The 14,645-nt window shown below is 37.6% G+C and overlaps 1 protein-coding gene across 2 annotated transcripts in view; it reads left to right on the top strand.

Moving 5' to 3' along the window:
• Positions 1–14,645, top strand: part of UNC5C (unc-5 netrin receptor C) — a gene marked incomplete at both ends in the record, with an annotated part of 343,544 nt that overhangs the window by 122,497 nt on the left and 206,402 nt on the right. The window lies entirely within an intron of this gene.

The following is a 14,645-nucleotide window of genomic DNA, read 5'->3' as shown; positions in this document are numbered from 1 at the left end:
TGCTGAATCGCTGGCAATAAACTGGGATGTGACTCTGGCAGGTGGAAAATAAGGAATGTGTTTCACTGAAGGACATGGGGAGCCTAAGATTGAGCAAAGATGCCATTGCCGGCTGAATCATCATGCCTTTGTATTTTTCTGAGCAAGTGAGCAAATCTGCTGTGATGCTCTATGACAGTCTGGCAGAAAGTGGCCAAGATTTCAAGGGAACAACAGTTCCTTTGGGTTGCGGTACAAGCCCCTGCACAGATAGTTATTCTGGGTTGGAAAAACAGATTACATAGTGCTGCTCATAAGGAAAATAAAAAGATTCTTCAAGTGGAAAATGTGCCAATTAAAACACCTGAGGGAAGCCAGAAGAGAAAGGATGTACCTTATCTCAAATTTTTTTTCATGGTGTTTGCCATGAAAGTAGTGTGTAGGATTGCTTTTGACATCTTTCTATAATTAGTTCTTATGCTGCAATCTTTGTGGGTAGGGAGATGTTTCCTGTAACACGCTGACACAGATGAAAAGGAAGAAATACTAAAGAGCTGTTTAATTGACTCCTGTACAATCTCATTAAACTTAAGCTTTTTCCAGCAGCAGTAGGTCGTGATGGTGACCAAGGACTGTGAATTATGCCTTTCCAAATGCACAATGTCAGGGAGGATGTTCAAGTGGGAGGTACTTCAGCAGAATCTGTAATTTCACAGTGCACGCACCTCTGGCATTGTGGGTTAGAAGCCAAGTCCAGGATCTCCAGGTAAAGCAAGCTAAAAGAGCAATATGTTTGCATTTAAAGTAGCAGGGATTTTCCAGATGTTCACAGAATTTTTGAGCCAATATGGAAATTGCAGCCCCTCCATAACATTGGAGCTTGGATGCTGGGTATTGTGTATGTGTGTTGTAGAACAGACTAAAATATATGGATACCAATATAAACACACAGACACACATTTCAAGATTTTAGGTATATATGGAAGTGTTTATTGGTTTACTGTATCCTGATCCATGTTTATCATCTGGTTTATAAAGATAGTTTAACATATTAAGACAGAGTGATTTTAATATTGATGTGTTTAAATGTGACCTAATATTTTAAAACTAGTAGTACCATTCTGAATGACTATTACTAAGTTAGACAACTGATTCCATATTTGAAAAACTACGGTAATACTATTTGAAGGAGTAATATCATCTTGACTTAGATATTTAGCAAACCATACGATAGGTGATCTGAGACTTACTGAGTTGATAATAACAACTCAGTTGATTATATAACTGTGTTTTATTTTAACCTTTCCACCAAGTGCCTTTCTGACATGTTATGGCAATTTCCATAATTCCAAATGCATTAAGATGGCAGTTTCTATAAATCCTGATTTAGAGCAAACTGCTAAGCACATTTAAAATAGTAGTGGGTGATCACACAACATCTTAGGATGCTGTGACTATGAATATGGAATTCATATTTCTATGAATATGGAATATTTTTGTTGTAAAAATATTGAAGCCTTATTATATCATGTTAGTATATGAGGTTTTATTATTAGGTTTAGAGACACAGGCTGCTCAAAGACATTTCTGTATACAAATGAGTTTAAAGCAGCTTAAATATTATCAGAATACATAAATAAATAGTTTTCCAGCAGCATTTTGTTAGCCTCATATTTTCCGGAAGGTGTCCAGAAATTAAAGTAAGTAACCTCTTACTTTAAAAGTAAGTAAACACTTAAGTAAGGTGGTTCATACAAGTACCGATTCTAGGTTTTTTTCCTGCTCAGCCTTAGAATTTAAAAGAAAAGTACATCAATATTCATGTTGTCTAAGTTGCAAAAAAAGATTAATAGAACCAAAGCAGCAGCAATTAAAACATGAGGACATCATTTTGCCAAAGCTAAGAGGTTCAAGCATTCATTGATTCAGAGAGAAAAAAAAATGCTTATGTTTAAATTCTCCCTGAATGGGAGGTTATAAAGCTACTTAACTTTGGCTGATGCGTTAAGTGAGTGGAGCAGAGGGATAATTTTTTTCCCCAGTTCTGGGAATATATAGTGGATTGGAGAACACAGTGCAGATGTTTAGTTATTATTGCCAAGGATCTGTTTGCCCCTGTGAGCATCTGGATTTATTTCCTTGACTACCTGATCTGGATTCACTCACAGACAAGAGACTCATTTCCACTTAAGGCCGATACTATACAGGAAAAATCTTTCATTGCTCAAAGTCGTAATAAAGTCCATACAATACAGACTTTGACAATAAAGCTCAGGTTTCTCTTAAGCATCTACTCACATTTCTGCACATTTTAAAGTCCTTGTAACCTGAAAGCTAATGGAAGGAAATATGCTAGACGGTTGCTTTAATGGAAGAATGGCTGAGATTCTTGAAAGCTCTTGTTAATATGGGACCTAATGAACTAAAATATGGTTCAAGAAATAAAATTTGTAGTCACCATTTCCAGCAAAGAGAAAAAAAGATGGCATGCTATTGGTTTCTTGCTCCACATAGGAGAGAGAGAAAAAAATATTGCAGACATCTTATTTCAAGCTATTAAAAAGGCACAGAGTGGATCCCATGACACACAGAAATTGTTAGGAAAGGGTGCGAAGCTACAGATCAGGCTCCTGCAGAAAATGAATAGACTTCTAGTTCGATAGCCAACATACAAGCAATAATGATTGGAGCTTTGTCGCTCTACTGCTTTTGCCCGCATGACCTTTGCTCTGAAGGGGTGGAGAGATTACAAAAGGTTTAACAAAATTGCTTTCAGTGCAGATTCATTGGTGGCCAAAACTTCATTAGGGAACGTGGATGTTGAAGAGATTGTGTCCTATTCAAGTTGTCTTTTGCTTCTTGTTTTAACAGTACTTTGGAGTATCCATTTCACTGAAAATGCACAGTACAACAGTCACACATGAATGAAAGGAAATGAAGTGCATGGACTTGTTTAATTTATATGTATTGCTGTATATCAATCCATGTTTTCTGGGCAGCATACAGATTTGAGAATAGAATAAGCTGCTTAAAATGTGGCACAGTAAAATGGTACAGAAAAATAAAAATATGCCGTAAACATTTGTTATTATATGATGCAATAAGATAAGTTCAGTTAAGTGAAATTTGAATATTCTCACCCAAACTCTACAGTAATTTTAAAATCTGTAATTTCTGTAGGGCTTCACTTTTGTTCTTCTTTTGCTAATTTCAAAAGATGGGTGTTTGTGATGTCAAAGCTTCACCAAGCCTACTGCTTTTTTTTTTATAAGTCCACTAGTGATACCATTGTCGTGAAACCATAGTCTTGCAGGTGAAACTTTAGCCAAAATTAAGGCAGATATCAACATAAAAATACAACTTTAAAAAATTAATGCAGAATAAAACATCTTTAAGTGAATAAATTTAAGAAATAAGAGATCCACAGACTGTACAAATAAGATTGAATTGGAGCAGATTTTGCTGTAATTCCCCTCAACAATATTCTGGATGCTAAATGTGGGAACTGCTTACAAGAAGATCTTAAAAATGGAGAACTTGCCAAAATGATCACATAATATAATATAAATCCATGATGGGACACTAGGAGAAAATAAATTTTGCATGGCAATAGATTCTTGTTCAGTACTCTTAATGATATACTTTGAATTGGATCAGAAAGAAAGAAATGAATTTATAACCTATTATTTACCAGGGAATAGTTTTTAGAGAACAATCATCTCTAATGATTGTTGTGCAAAAAGAAGAATATGAGGATTGTGAAAAGAATAAAGGGTTGGGCTTCTGGAGAAAGAATGAAGGAATGAAGATGACTACACAAAAAGTAGAACTAATGACAGTGAAGATTGGAGATCTGGCAAGTGATCAACGCTTTCAATCTCTCTGGACAAAGGAAAGTATGTGAAATCATCCACAAGTGCTCCAGACAGTTATTTCTCCAGAGGCAATGATAAGATTGTGGTCTCCAATGGGTTTCAAGCAGTGGGAGATGATCTTGCTCAAACTGCAGTCTATGTCTTTGAAAGGACACTAACCATACACACTTATTTTTCTAATCACATCCAGAAATTGCTTATTAAGTACTTTTCAGCTGTTAGAAACTTTTTGATCAACAAGTTTTGTGAAAATCTGACTTCACATTTTACTTGAAAAGACAGAAACTGCAAGTGGATTTACAAATGTCAAACTACAAGAATGACATGGAAAAAGAAATTATACTGGACATAGAAAGGAACCTGGCTAATTTTTTAATATTTCAAAAGAATTCCCAAGTAACCAAGAGAGTATCTGGATAATTTGTCTATATTGCACTTACAAAAGAGGCATATTAATGTATTGAGGAATCTTGTGAAAGGGGACAAAGGAAAAAAATGAAAAATAATGAAGTTATATAATATTAAATATTAAAAAAGGGACGTGGTGGCTCAGTGGGTTAAGACGCTGAGCTTGTCGATCAGAAGGTCGGCAGTTTGGCGGGTCGAATCCCAAGTGCCGCGTAGCAGAGTGAGCGCCTGCTACTTGTCCCAGCTTCTGCCAACCTAGCAGTTCAAAAGCACATAAAAATGCAAGTAGAAAAATAGGGACCACTACGGTGGGAAGGTAACAGCGTTCCGTGCGCCTTTGGCGTCTAGTCATGCCGGCCACATGACCACGGAGACATCCTCGGACAAGCGCTGGCTCTTCGGCTTTCAAACGGAGATGAGCACCGGCCCCTAGAGTCGGAAACGACTAGCACGCATGTGCGGGGGAACCTTTACCTTTTTTTTATAATATTATTTTAGATTAACACTGTTAGAAATAAAGGGAGAAACTATAAAGTTAGCTTATTTGATCAATGCTTAAATAGGCATGTTGTTCTTTCTAGTTACCCTTAATGGATTTTGCTGATACCAGGGCTTAATGACAATGTTTTATAGATTTGTTTATTGATCATAGATGGAATTTGGGAAGAGGAGATAGTTTGTTGTAATTTAAGAGGAAGTGAAAAACTACTAGAATTGTTTATTTATGATGAAGGAGGCAGGGATTTTTAAATATTTTTTTTCTTTGCTACATTATTACTTTTTTTCTTCCTTTTCTTTATCTCTTTCCATTTTTCTCTTTCCACATTTTACTCTTTCTATTTTTCTAACTTTCTTTAGTTTGTATTAGTTTTCACTCTTAACTGTAATCTGTAATAAGATGACTTCAAAATTTTTTTTTAAAAAACCAAAAAGTTCAAGAAGAAGGTTAAAAAGAAAGGAGCTAGGGGAAAAATAATCAAGAGGAGTTTGGCCCTCACTGAAATTAGAATTGCTATCATTTTGGGAAAATGTTTTCTTAACAGATAGCTGTAGCCTTCTGCCTCAAGCTTTTTCTGATCAAATTAATGGTGGTGGTGATGATAAGCTCCATTAATATTGTCCTTTCTAGGGGAAAATATTTTTACAGCAGATTCCCTTTTCCATTTTTATCTTTCTCAACCTCAGATACACAGATCCAAAGTCTTAATTGGGGTCAGAGCAGACTAAGAGAATGAGCTTTCTTTTATTGCTATGCAAATGTAGGCAATCACAGGCATAAATATTTCAGGTGTGTTAATTGTAATGTATTGGGCCTTGTTTTACTGAGTGTACCATGTGGGTTTGCATGCTGGAAGGTTGCTTAAGCAGGGAGCTGGCTAATGGCTCCCAGCTCCTCAGACAACCCGTCTCCAGCGCCGCCATTGGCTGCCTCTAGGGCGGCAATAGGTTGCTTCAAACCTATTGGCCGCCAGTAGAGGCCAGGGTATAAATAGCTGCATTTGCAGCCCTGTTTCCCAGTTTGGTTCCTGAAAGCAAATAAAGAATGTTCTTGACTGAATTCACTTGCCTCATCTCTTCTCTCAAGCAACGAACCCAGTACACAACATTAATCTTAACCTGCACAGTGTTTTGGCTACAAGTTGTTTTGGGAAAGAGATAACTTGCTTTAACCTGCTTTATATCAATGATCTCGCTAGTTGTGCACTCTTGACCTTGTACAGTTAGATACAAACTGACATTATAGCTATTCAGGTCTCTGTAGGCTAATATCTAAAATCCGTGCACTGTGTAAGGAATCCTTGACTTGCAACCACAATGGAGCCCCAGATTTCTCTTATTAACTGAGACATTTTTAAAGTGAGTTTTGCCCTATTTTATGATCTTTCTTGCCACAGTTGTTAAGTGAATTACCACTGTTAAGCTAGTAACAGGATTGTTAAGTAAACAATGGCTTCTCCATTGACTTTGCTTGTCAGAAGGTTGCAAAAGGTGGTCACATGACCCCAGGACACTGCAAGCATCATAAAAATGAACTCGTTGCCAAGCATCTGAATTTTGATCACGTGACCATGGGGGTATGCATCAGTTGTAAGTGTGAAAAATGGTCATATGTCACACTTCAGTGCTGTTGTAACATTGAATGGTCACTAAGCAAACTGTTGTAAATTGAGGATTATCTGTACTGAGCTTTGTATAAATACATATTCTACATTATTTATTTTAGTTAGCTAGTTTGTGATAAAAAATATCACTTTTATGAAGAGGCATGTCATATATTCTCGTAACCCCTCTAGTGAATATGGTTCACCTTTAATGGCACTTCTCACCTTTTCTTTCAATAAACACAAAGAATTGTCATTCTATATAATTATAAATTTATTTTTTTCCTCCAGCAGTGCACGTGATAGGAAACCCGCATATACAGCACAAAGCTCTATTTCAGAATCTGTCTTCTGACGTTATTCTGAACAGTGAATTGCTTACTATTGTATACGTATCTTTTTTTTAAGCAACATGATAGGCATTCTTTGACTTATGAGTAAATGCAATTGGCAAAGAGCAATCAGTAATGCATAAAAAAGTGGGAATGTGAGAATCAAACTATGGTGTCTAATCTAAGAACCTGAAATGTTTATGTCCCTGTTTACAGTACATCTGTGAAATTACAGAGAATATCAGTTCTGTCCATAGCATAAATGATCCCTCAAACAGAAATTGTATTTTGCAGACCATTTTATAAATGAGAGGCCCAATTTGCATATGCAATTTGTTTTGATTCAGCATATCTCATTTACCTATTATTAGAGAAGTGATAAATAAAACTTACAATAAACACTGTGTTTGTATCAATCTCAGCCATGAACATACTTAAGAATAATGTGTAACAGTTCTAACTATCGCATTCTAAAGAGATAATATGCTTAAACTGGAACGATGCAGAAAGAGGCCATCACATTATCAGGGGGCTGGAAAAGTTGCAATGTAACTTTTTAATTTAGAAAAAGGCAATTAAAGGAACCATATTATGGTTATTAAAGTAAGCCATAATTTGCCAGGTTAAGCTAGGCCTTTGTTCTAGTCAAGGAATATAAAATTATATGTTAGTGCATGTGTGCTTAATTGTATCACATGAATTCATGATTCATTATTTCAGTTCGTTTTAGAAAATCTGATGGTATTAGTCAAACATACCTTGTCCAGACTTAAGGCAGGTGACCACAGTCTCATGTGCCATACTGGTAAAGATATCTGTCATAGTCCTCCAATGCTTACACTCTGTCCCATCTGCTTTCAACATCTAATCTGTTCCAATGAAATATTAATTGCACATCACATTCCACATTAATTGCATATTTGTGGGAAAGTGTTCACTTCTCTTAACCCCTAATCGTACCTGTGGAAAAAAAATCTTGCAGAAGTTCTTCCTGACTGAGAAACTGCCATCTGAAAATCACATACCTCTAAGTCAGGGGTCCCCAACCCCTGGTCCGTGGACCAGTACTGGGCCACAGCATGCCAGCAACCGGTCCGCACAAACAAGCAAAGGCCCATCCACGGGAGGCAGGCAGCACACAAAACCACGCACCCTCCGGTCTGCGGAAAAACCTCTCTCCACGGAACCGCTCCCTGGCGCCCAAAAGATTGGGGACCTCTGCTCTATGTCATAGCAGTGTCTTTTATTGTCTCTTCATCCTTGCTACTGGTCACCAGAGTGAAGGTGTATCTCTCCCACTTGACTGATTCTTCAGTTGATAGGATGCAAAAAAGCACTGTGCACGGTATAACATAGTTTTCGTTAACCTACAGTCAATCAAGACAGTTTCACAAAGACATATTCCATTAGCAGGGTCAAAGAGGTCCTTTTAAAATTTATTTTGCAGAAACAGTGGGACCTAGAATTTCAACAGTGTTTGAAGTAAGAAGCTTGGAGGCATCTACTCTGCACGAAGCATGTGAAGATACAGAATGCCTCAGGGTATGCTTGGAACAGAGTCCCATTTGACTTTTCTTTGCACTTGCTTTTATGAGTAGCAGGATGGAATTATTAGCACCTGCTGCTAGAATGATGAGTACAGGGGCCGGTAATTTTCATATTTTTTCCATGTGTACCTTAATTGTAGAGACACTTACAAGAGCTGTTTACTGTTCTTGCTACTGCAGAGAGATTATTATGCCTGAACACTTTCTAAGCCAGTCGGGGGCAAAAAAAATGACTGAAAAGGAAAGCTTAATACTCATATTCAAATGAACTGATATATACTGACACTTCCTTGCTTTACAGGGATCTATAAAAATGGAACTTGGATGTTCTGTCATCAGATGGGTCGTTGATTTGAAAATAGGACGTTGATAGGAAAAGAAAGGGGAAAATAGGGAGCTGATAGGAATTCTGACCAAAAATAATCACTGTTTGCAATCTTCCTTGCTAGTTTCCCACAAGGAAAGTCAATAAAGTAGCCAGCAGGGAAGGTTGAAAGTCACTCTAGTAACCTTTTTCCCCCTGAGGAGCCTGGCTATGGTGCCCATAGCAGCTTCCTGCCTGCGGTGACCACCTGTGCACACACACATGCATGCGTACACACACACGCACACACACACACACACACACACACACACACACACACACACACACACACCATCAGTCCCAGTATCCTTGCATACTTGCACTTAGCAATGGAAATTCCAGTTCCAGTCACCATCATAACCCAAGAATTGCTTATAGGCTTTGAGGAGAAGATTTTGCATTTTCTTTAAGACATCTATTGTTTTGTAAGTTGTGGATGGTTTAGGGTTTTTTTGTGAATTTTTGTAAATGTTTTATGGCATAAGATAAAGATGTTGCTTCCCCCTAGGATATTTACAGAGTTACAATTAGCAATTCGGGGGGGGGCGGGGTGGAGAGAGAGTGAGACAGATTTTGAATCAAAGTAAACAAAGATGAGAAATGATTGAGTGATCAACAAATTAGTCTTTAATGATTGCATTTCATCTGATTGTTGTAAATACCAATGCAAATAGATATATTTTTTTCCTAAAGGTTACTACAAGGAGATAAATTCTTCACCCCAAAATAGTTGTTGTTTAAATTATTCCTGTCTTTAGGGCAAAGGGCCCCCCTCTCGCAAATATGTAAGATGATTATAATTTCCTGATTAATTTATTTAAAGTAATTGTTTGACTATGAAATGTTAAATCAGAGTCCTTAGCTTTTTAGTTTATAATGGGAATCAGAACTTCTTACAACTTTTCTAAAAATAAATGGAATGTTGCCTACCTTGAGTCTTTCAACCTTTCTGAGAATTTGTGCACGTACCAGAGAATCCAAGTGAGTCACACTCCATTTGGGGATACTGATAAATATGTGAGGAATATGCAAATAGCAGCATGTTTGTGATGTGATGGAATTAAGTAGAAATAAGTTTTTGATGTGGGTCATAATCCAGTGTTATGAATACAATATAATGAAATGCTTTAAACTGTAGGCATGAATTGTTTATTTCGATACGACATCCATTTGGAGAAAAAAATAAGACTATAGCTATTGCTCAGTAAGGAGTCAGCTAGAACCTAGGTCCTAATCACGATAAACCAAAAATAATGACATGTGCATTGTGATATCATGACATCAGCTCTGCCTAGTGCCTGTAGAGACCTGGTGGGGGGGGAGGGAAAATTTAGAGCAAATGTTGCTGAGCCTCTGCGGTTGTTCGTACGTGTGAATGACTGCCGTGGTGCTGCAACATTTGTAATTGTAATATAAACTTCCACGTAGCTGTGCTGTGCTGTGCTGAGAAGTCTAGTGGTTATAGAAACTTTACAGAAACTTTTATCTATCAACAGCTTTTGATGTTCACATTGCTTATTCTTTAATCGGCTTCCAAAGATCACTATAGTTTCCTGGAATACTATTCAAGTATCACAGAACTAATGAATCTTTCAGAACACGCTAAAAAACAAAAAAGGAAGGGAAGGGAAGCAAAGGGAAGGGAGGAAGGAAGGAAGGAAGGAAGGAAGGAAGGAAGGAAGGAAGGAAGGAAGGAAGGAAGGAAGGAAGGAAGGAAGGAAGGAAAATTCAAAAATATATACACACACCAACACTAAAACTTCCATTATGGCTAGCAACAGATAACACTAAGAAAGAAAATTCCCAGTAATTCTAAATGGTTTTTGACTATTGCAAAAAATAACAGTTACTGAAGGATGGAGGAGGCATAGGAAGAAAATCCACTTTGTTAGAAGTTTATAAATGCCAGACAACCACATGAATGTAAATCTGCTTGCGCCTACAGGCATATAAAACCTAAGCATTCTGTTCAGTCACTAGATATGTCAATCGTTCAGTATAAGTGCTTTTAAAGTGCTTGGCACTGCTGGCTTCACTTTTAACTTTAAACATCACAACTGAAGACTTTCAGAAAGAAAACAAGGCTAAAATAAACAGATCTTCCAGACTCTTTGTATCTTTGAAATGCCTCCTTTTTTATATCAGATAGTTATTCTTCAGTAAAGAAAGGAGTTTCAAGAAAGTGGCCAATTCAATAATTTCATATAAGAAAGAAATAGAACTTAATCAAAGAGAGATAGAATGGAACTAGCTTTATGAGCATTTAATTGAACATTCATAAATGTTGAATGTGAATTGAATGTTATTAAAATTTATCACACACCTTTGTACAGTCATGTTTCTAAGCTTATTGAATACACCACATTAATTATATATTTTTGATATATAATTCTAACTAAGTGTTTTAGATTCACATAATGTGTATGGTATGTAGTAGAGATACTGGTGGAAAAATCTGGAAATTACTCATTGAACATTTCTAACCATGGATATAAAAAGAGGGTCTCAAACACACAGTGCTTTTTTTGTAAAACAAAAAGGTGCCGGGACTCACACATGTCATACAACTCGCCTTGCCTACCCGACAAGGTTCCATCCAAAAAAGGTGCCGGAACTCCATTCTGAGCGTTCTATGACAAAAAAGGCCCTGCAAACACATCACACTATAGACCAGTAAGTCTCCATATACAGTACAGTAGGTTTAGAATCAAGACAAAAGAGACCCAGAACACATTAATCCAGAACAAATCAATTCAGATTTTTCACTCAAAAGCACAAGTGCCCAGATTCAACTTATTATAATGTGGGCCATTACTTGCACATCCTAGCTTTCTTGAGATGTCTGTACTGCTGGGAAAGTTGGAAGGACAGAGAAAAAGAGGGCACCAGCAACAAGGTGGGCAGACTTCAATAAAGCAGTGATGGAAATCCTAAAGGACCAGATAGAGAACAGACCATACAGATCTCTCTGTGATCATTGACAGTTGATAATGACTTGATAATATCATTATAAATATAATTAACATCATAACTTCATTATCAGAGAGGTGTTGCAAATTTCTCAAGTTTCTGTGTCTTAGATACTTTAAAGCCTGTTATCTGCAATTTGGTAGAGAGTAGCAGTACTCTCTACCAATAGCAATAGTCCTCACCCTTAAAACCACAACTGAGTCCAACATTTCTGTTGCTAAGTGAGACAGTTCTTAAGTGAGTTTTGCCCCAGTTTGTCCCGAACTTTCTTATCACAGTTGTAAAGTAAATCTCTGCAGCTGTTAAGTTAGAAACATGTTTGTTAAGTGAATCTGGTTTCCCCATTGACTTTGCTTGTCAGAAGGTTGCAAAAGATGATCACATGATCCCGGGATATAGTAACTGTCATAACTATGCCAAGTATCCGAATTTTGATCATGTGACCATGGGGATGCTGCAACAATTGTAAGTGTGCAAAATGGCCATAAGTCACTTTTTTCCGTGCCGTTGTAACTTTGAATCAATTATTGAAAGTCGAGGACTACTTGTATTAGTCTCTTGTAGCAAAAAAATGGTACTTGAAAAGTAAGCTAATTTATTTTTATCTGAAATTTCATGATATGGCAAAATTACTTTTTAAGTTATGGTACTTTGGCCACCTAATGAGAAGGAAGGACTCACTGGAGAAGAGCCTAGTGCTGGGAAAGGTTTGGGGCAATAGAAGAAGGGGATGACAGAGAATGAGGTGGCTGGATGGAGTCACTGAAGCAGTAGGCGTGAGCTTAAATGGACTCCAGAAGATGGTAGAGGACAGGAAGGCCTGGAGGAACGTTGTCCATGGGGTCGCGATGGGTCGGACACGACTTCACAACTAACAACAACAACAACAAACAACAGAACAGGAGGATGAATGAAGAATTAATAGGGTTATTAAACAATAGAGTCCTAGTGTATTAAGCTATTATATATAAGTTATATACTTATCTGTGCCTAATTATATAAATGAAAAGTGACAAAGCTGTATAATGTGACAGGATTTAACAATGTTACAAATTTCTTTTTTATCCTGGGCTCTTAACTGCCCCCTTTCCCTACTAATAAAGGCAGTTCTTTCGAAAACCTTCTCCTTTAAGGACTGGGAAATCTGTTCCTGTTAGCCCGGCCTTAGTGTACTTCAACTTATACCTAGTCCTATATTTTCCTTCACTTTCCGGATTCCACATTTCTGTAGGTCCTGCTGTAAATTGAACTAGCTTGGTAATTGCTTCTTTGTCTTTCAGTCTTTATTGGTATGTAGGAAGAAGGGGAAGCAATTACATGTTGCTGGCTAGCTGTGTTTGGCATGCAGAATACAGAATTATAGTTGGAAGAAACCTTGGAAGTCTTCTAATCCAATCCACTGCTCAAGCAGGAAACTCTATTCAGTTAAAGCTGAGGAAGCTTCTTGGATCAGAAGCAAAATGTTTTCAAAACGAAAACAAGAAACCCAGTTGTCTTTTGTAAAAAGAACCTTTGGCACAATCATTTCCTGGATGATTGAGAAACTCCATAGACTTTGACGCCTAAAAAATTCCAGACAAATGGCTAGCCAATCTCTCCGTAGAAACCTCCATGCTTATGAAACATTGAGGCTTTGCTACTCCATGCTCAGCTGTGTTAACTTCAGCATCTTGTTGCTCACTCCATCACACTGTTGATGTTCAATTTTACCTCTTCCATGCACGACTGGCTTCTCTTCTAGCTTTTCCACTCAATTTTATTTCTCTCTTCCAACCACTATGTGCCTTCAGTAGTTCTCTTTGCATATTTCTACAATACGGGCATGATCCTTTACTATATTAAAATCCTAGGGGACCCAAAATCAAATCACACATATGGAAAACTCAACCTTTGAGTCTTTCCTTCCACATGGGGGATACACTCTTTTAAGTCTTAAAATCTTAAAGTCTTAAGTCTTAAAATCCATAAAAACCTATGTGAAATAGATAAAATTGATGAATTTGAAAACTCATAATTCTTCAACACAGACTTTCCTAACCTCTGTATTTTTCAGAAAGCATGGTCGTTGATTTTTAATGAAAGGGCTGGGCTCTTTACATGTACTCCAACTAAACAAAATGTGATATTTTTGTATTCTTCATATCAACATGTGAAAAAACATAAGCTGATCCTTGAGTGTCCATTTTCAGAAGTTTCTTCTTTTGCTGTAGTACAGGGGTGTCAAACTCAATTTCATTGAGGGCCACATCAGCACTGCGGTTGCCCTCAGGGGGCTGGGTGGGTGTGGCCTGGGTGGGCGTGACCTACTGTTTGGGCGTGGCTAAAGTGCGTATGGCCTACTGGGTGGGCGTGGCCAGCTCTACATCCTTCGCATCAAGGGTGCCTATGGGGGCCTGGGCTGGAGTGGGACAGATCTGAGGATCTCTGGCAGGAGGAGGGTCTCTGGGCCAGGGCCAAGGCAGCGGGGGCCGTTCTCTCACTGTTTCCAGGATGGCTTTGCGGGCCGCATGAAACCACTTCGCGGGCCGGATCCGGCCCCCGGGCCTTGTGTTTGACATGTCTGCTCCAGTATCTCCTAATTTACCCAGAGCAGAAAAGTGTGACATTATTAGGCATTTACCTGAAAGAATACTGTCACAAATTTACTGGAACATATTACTCTCATTAGATTTCACCAAAAGTTACAAGGCTACTCACAGTGAAGGAAAGTATTGAATTAGCAATACAGAGCAGTCAGATAAAAATGAACACAACTGCGCAGTGACACACTAGATCTGCAATAATTTTTGCCACTCCTAATTCCATCAAAATGATTGAAATAATATGTCTTGATATGGTGTTTATATCACTTTATCCATTTTTTACACTGAATGAACTCAATCCTATACACCCTTTCTAATTATTTTCAGTAGGATAATAAAGTAGGCAACTATTTATGTGCTCCTTTCTTTTATTTTCCTCTTTTTATTGAAAATGCCATGCGTTAAACTAGTGAGCATTTTAATTTGATGTATTGTAGCAGAAATCTGTTTAACTGTTAAACTGAATAATGATTTGAAAAAAATATA

Source organism: Vipera berus, assembly GCF_964194415.1.
Source record: "Vipera berus genome assembly, chromosome: 7".
In the NCBI taxonomy this organism is placed as follows: domain Eukaryota; kingdom Metazoa; phylum Chordata; class Lepidosauria; order Squamata; family Viperidae; genus Vipera; species Vipera berus.
The sequence above is the reverse complement of the archived record's forward strand: the minus strand, read 5'-3'. Positions and strand labels throughout refer to the sequence as shown.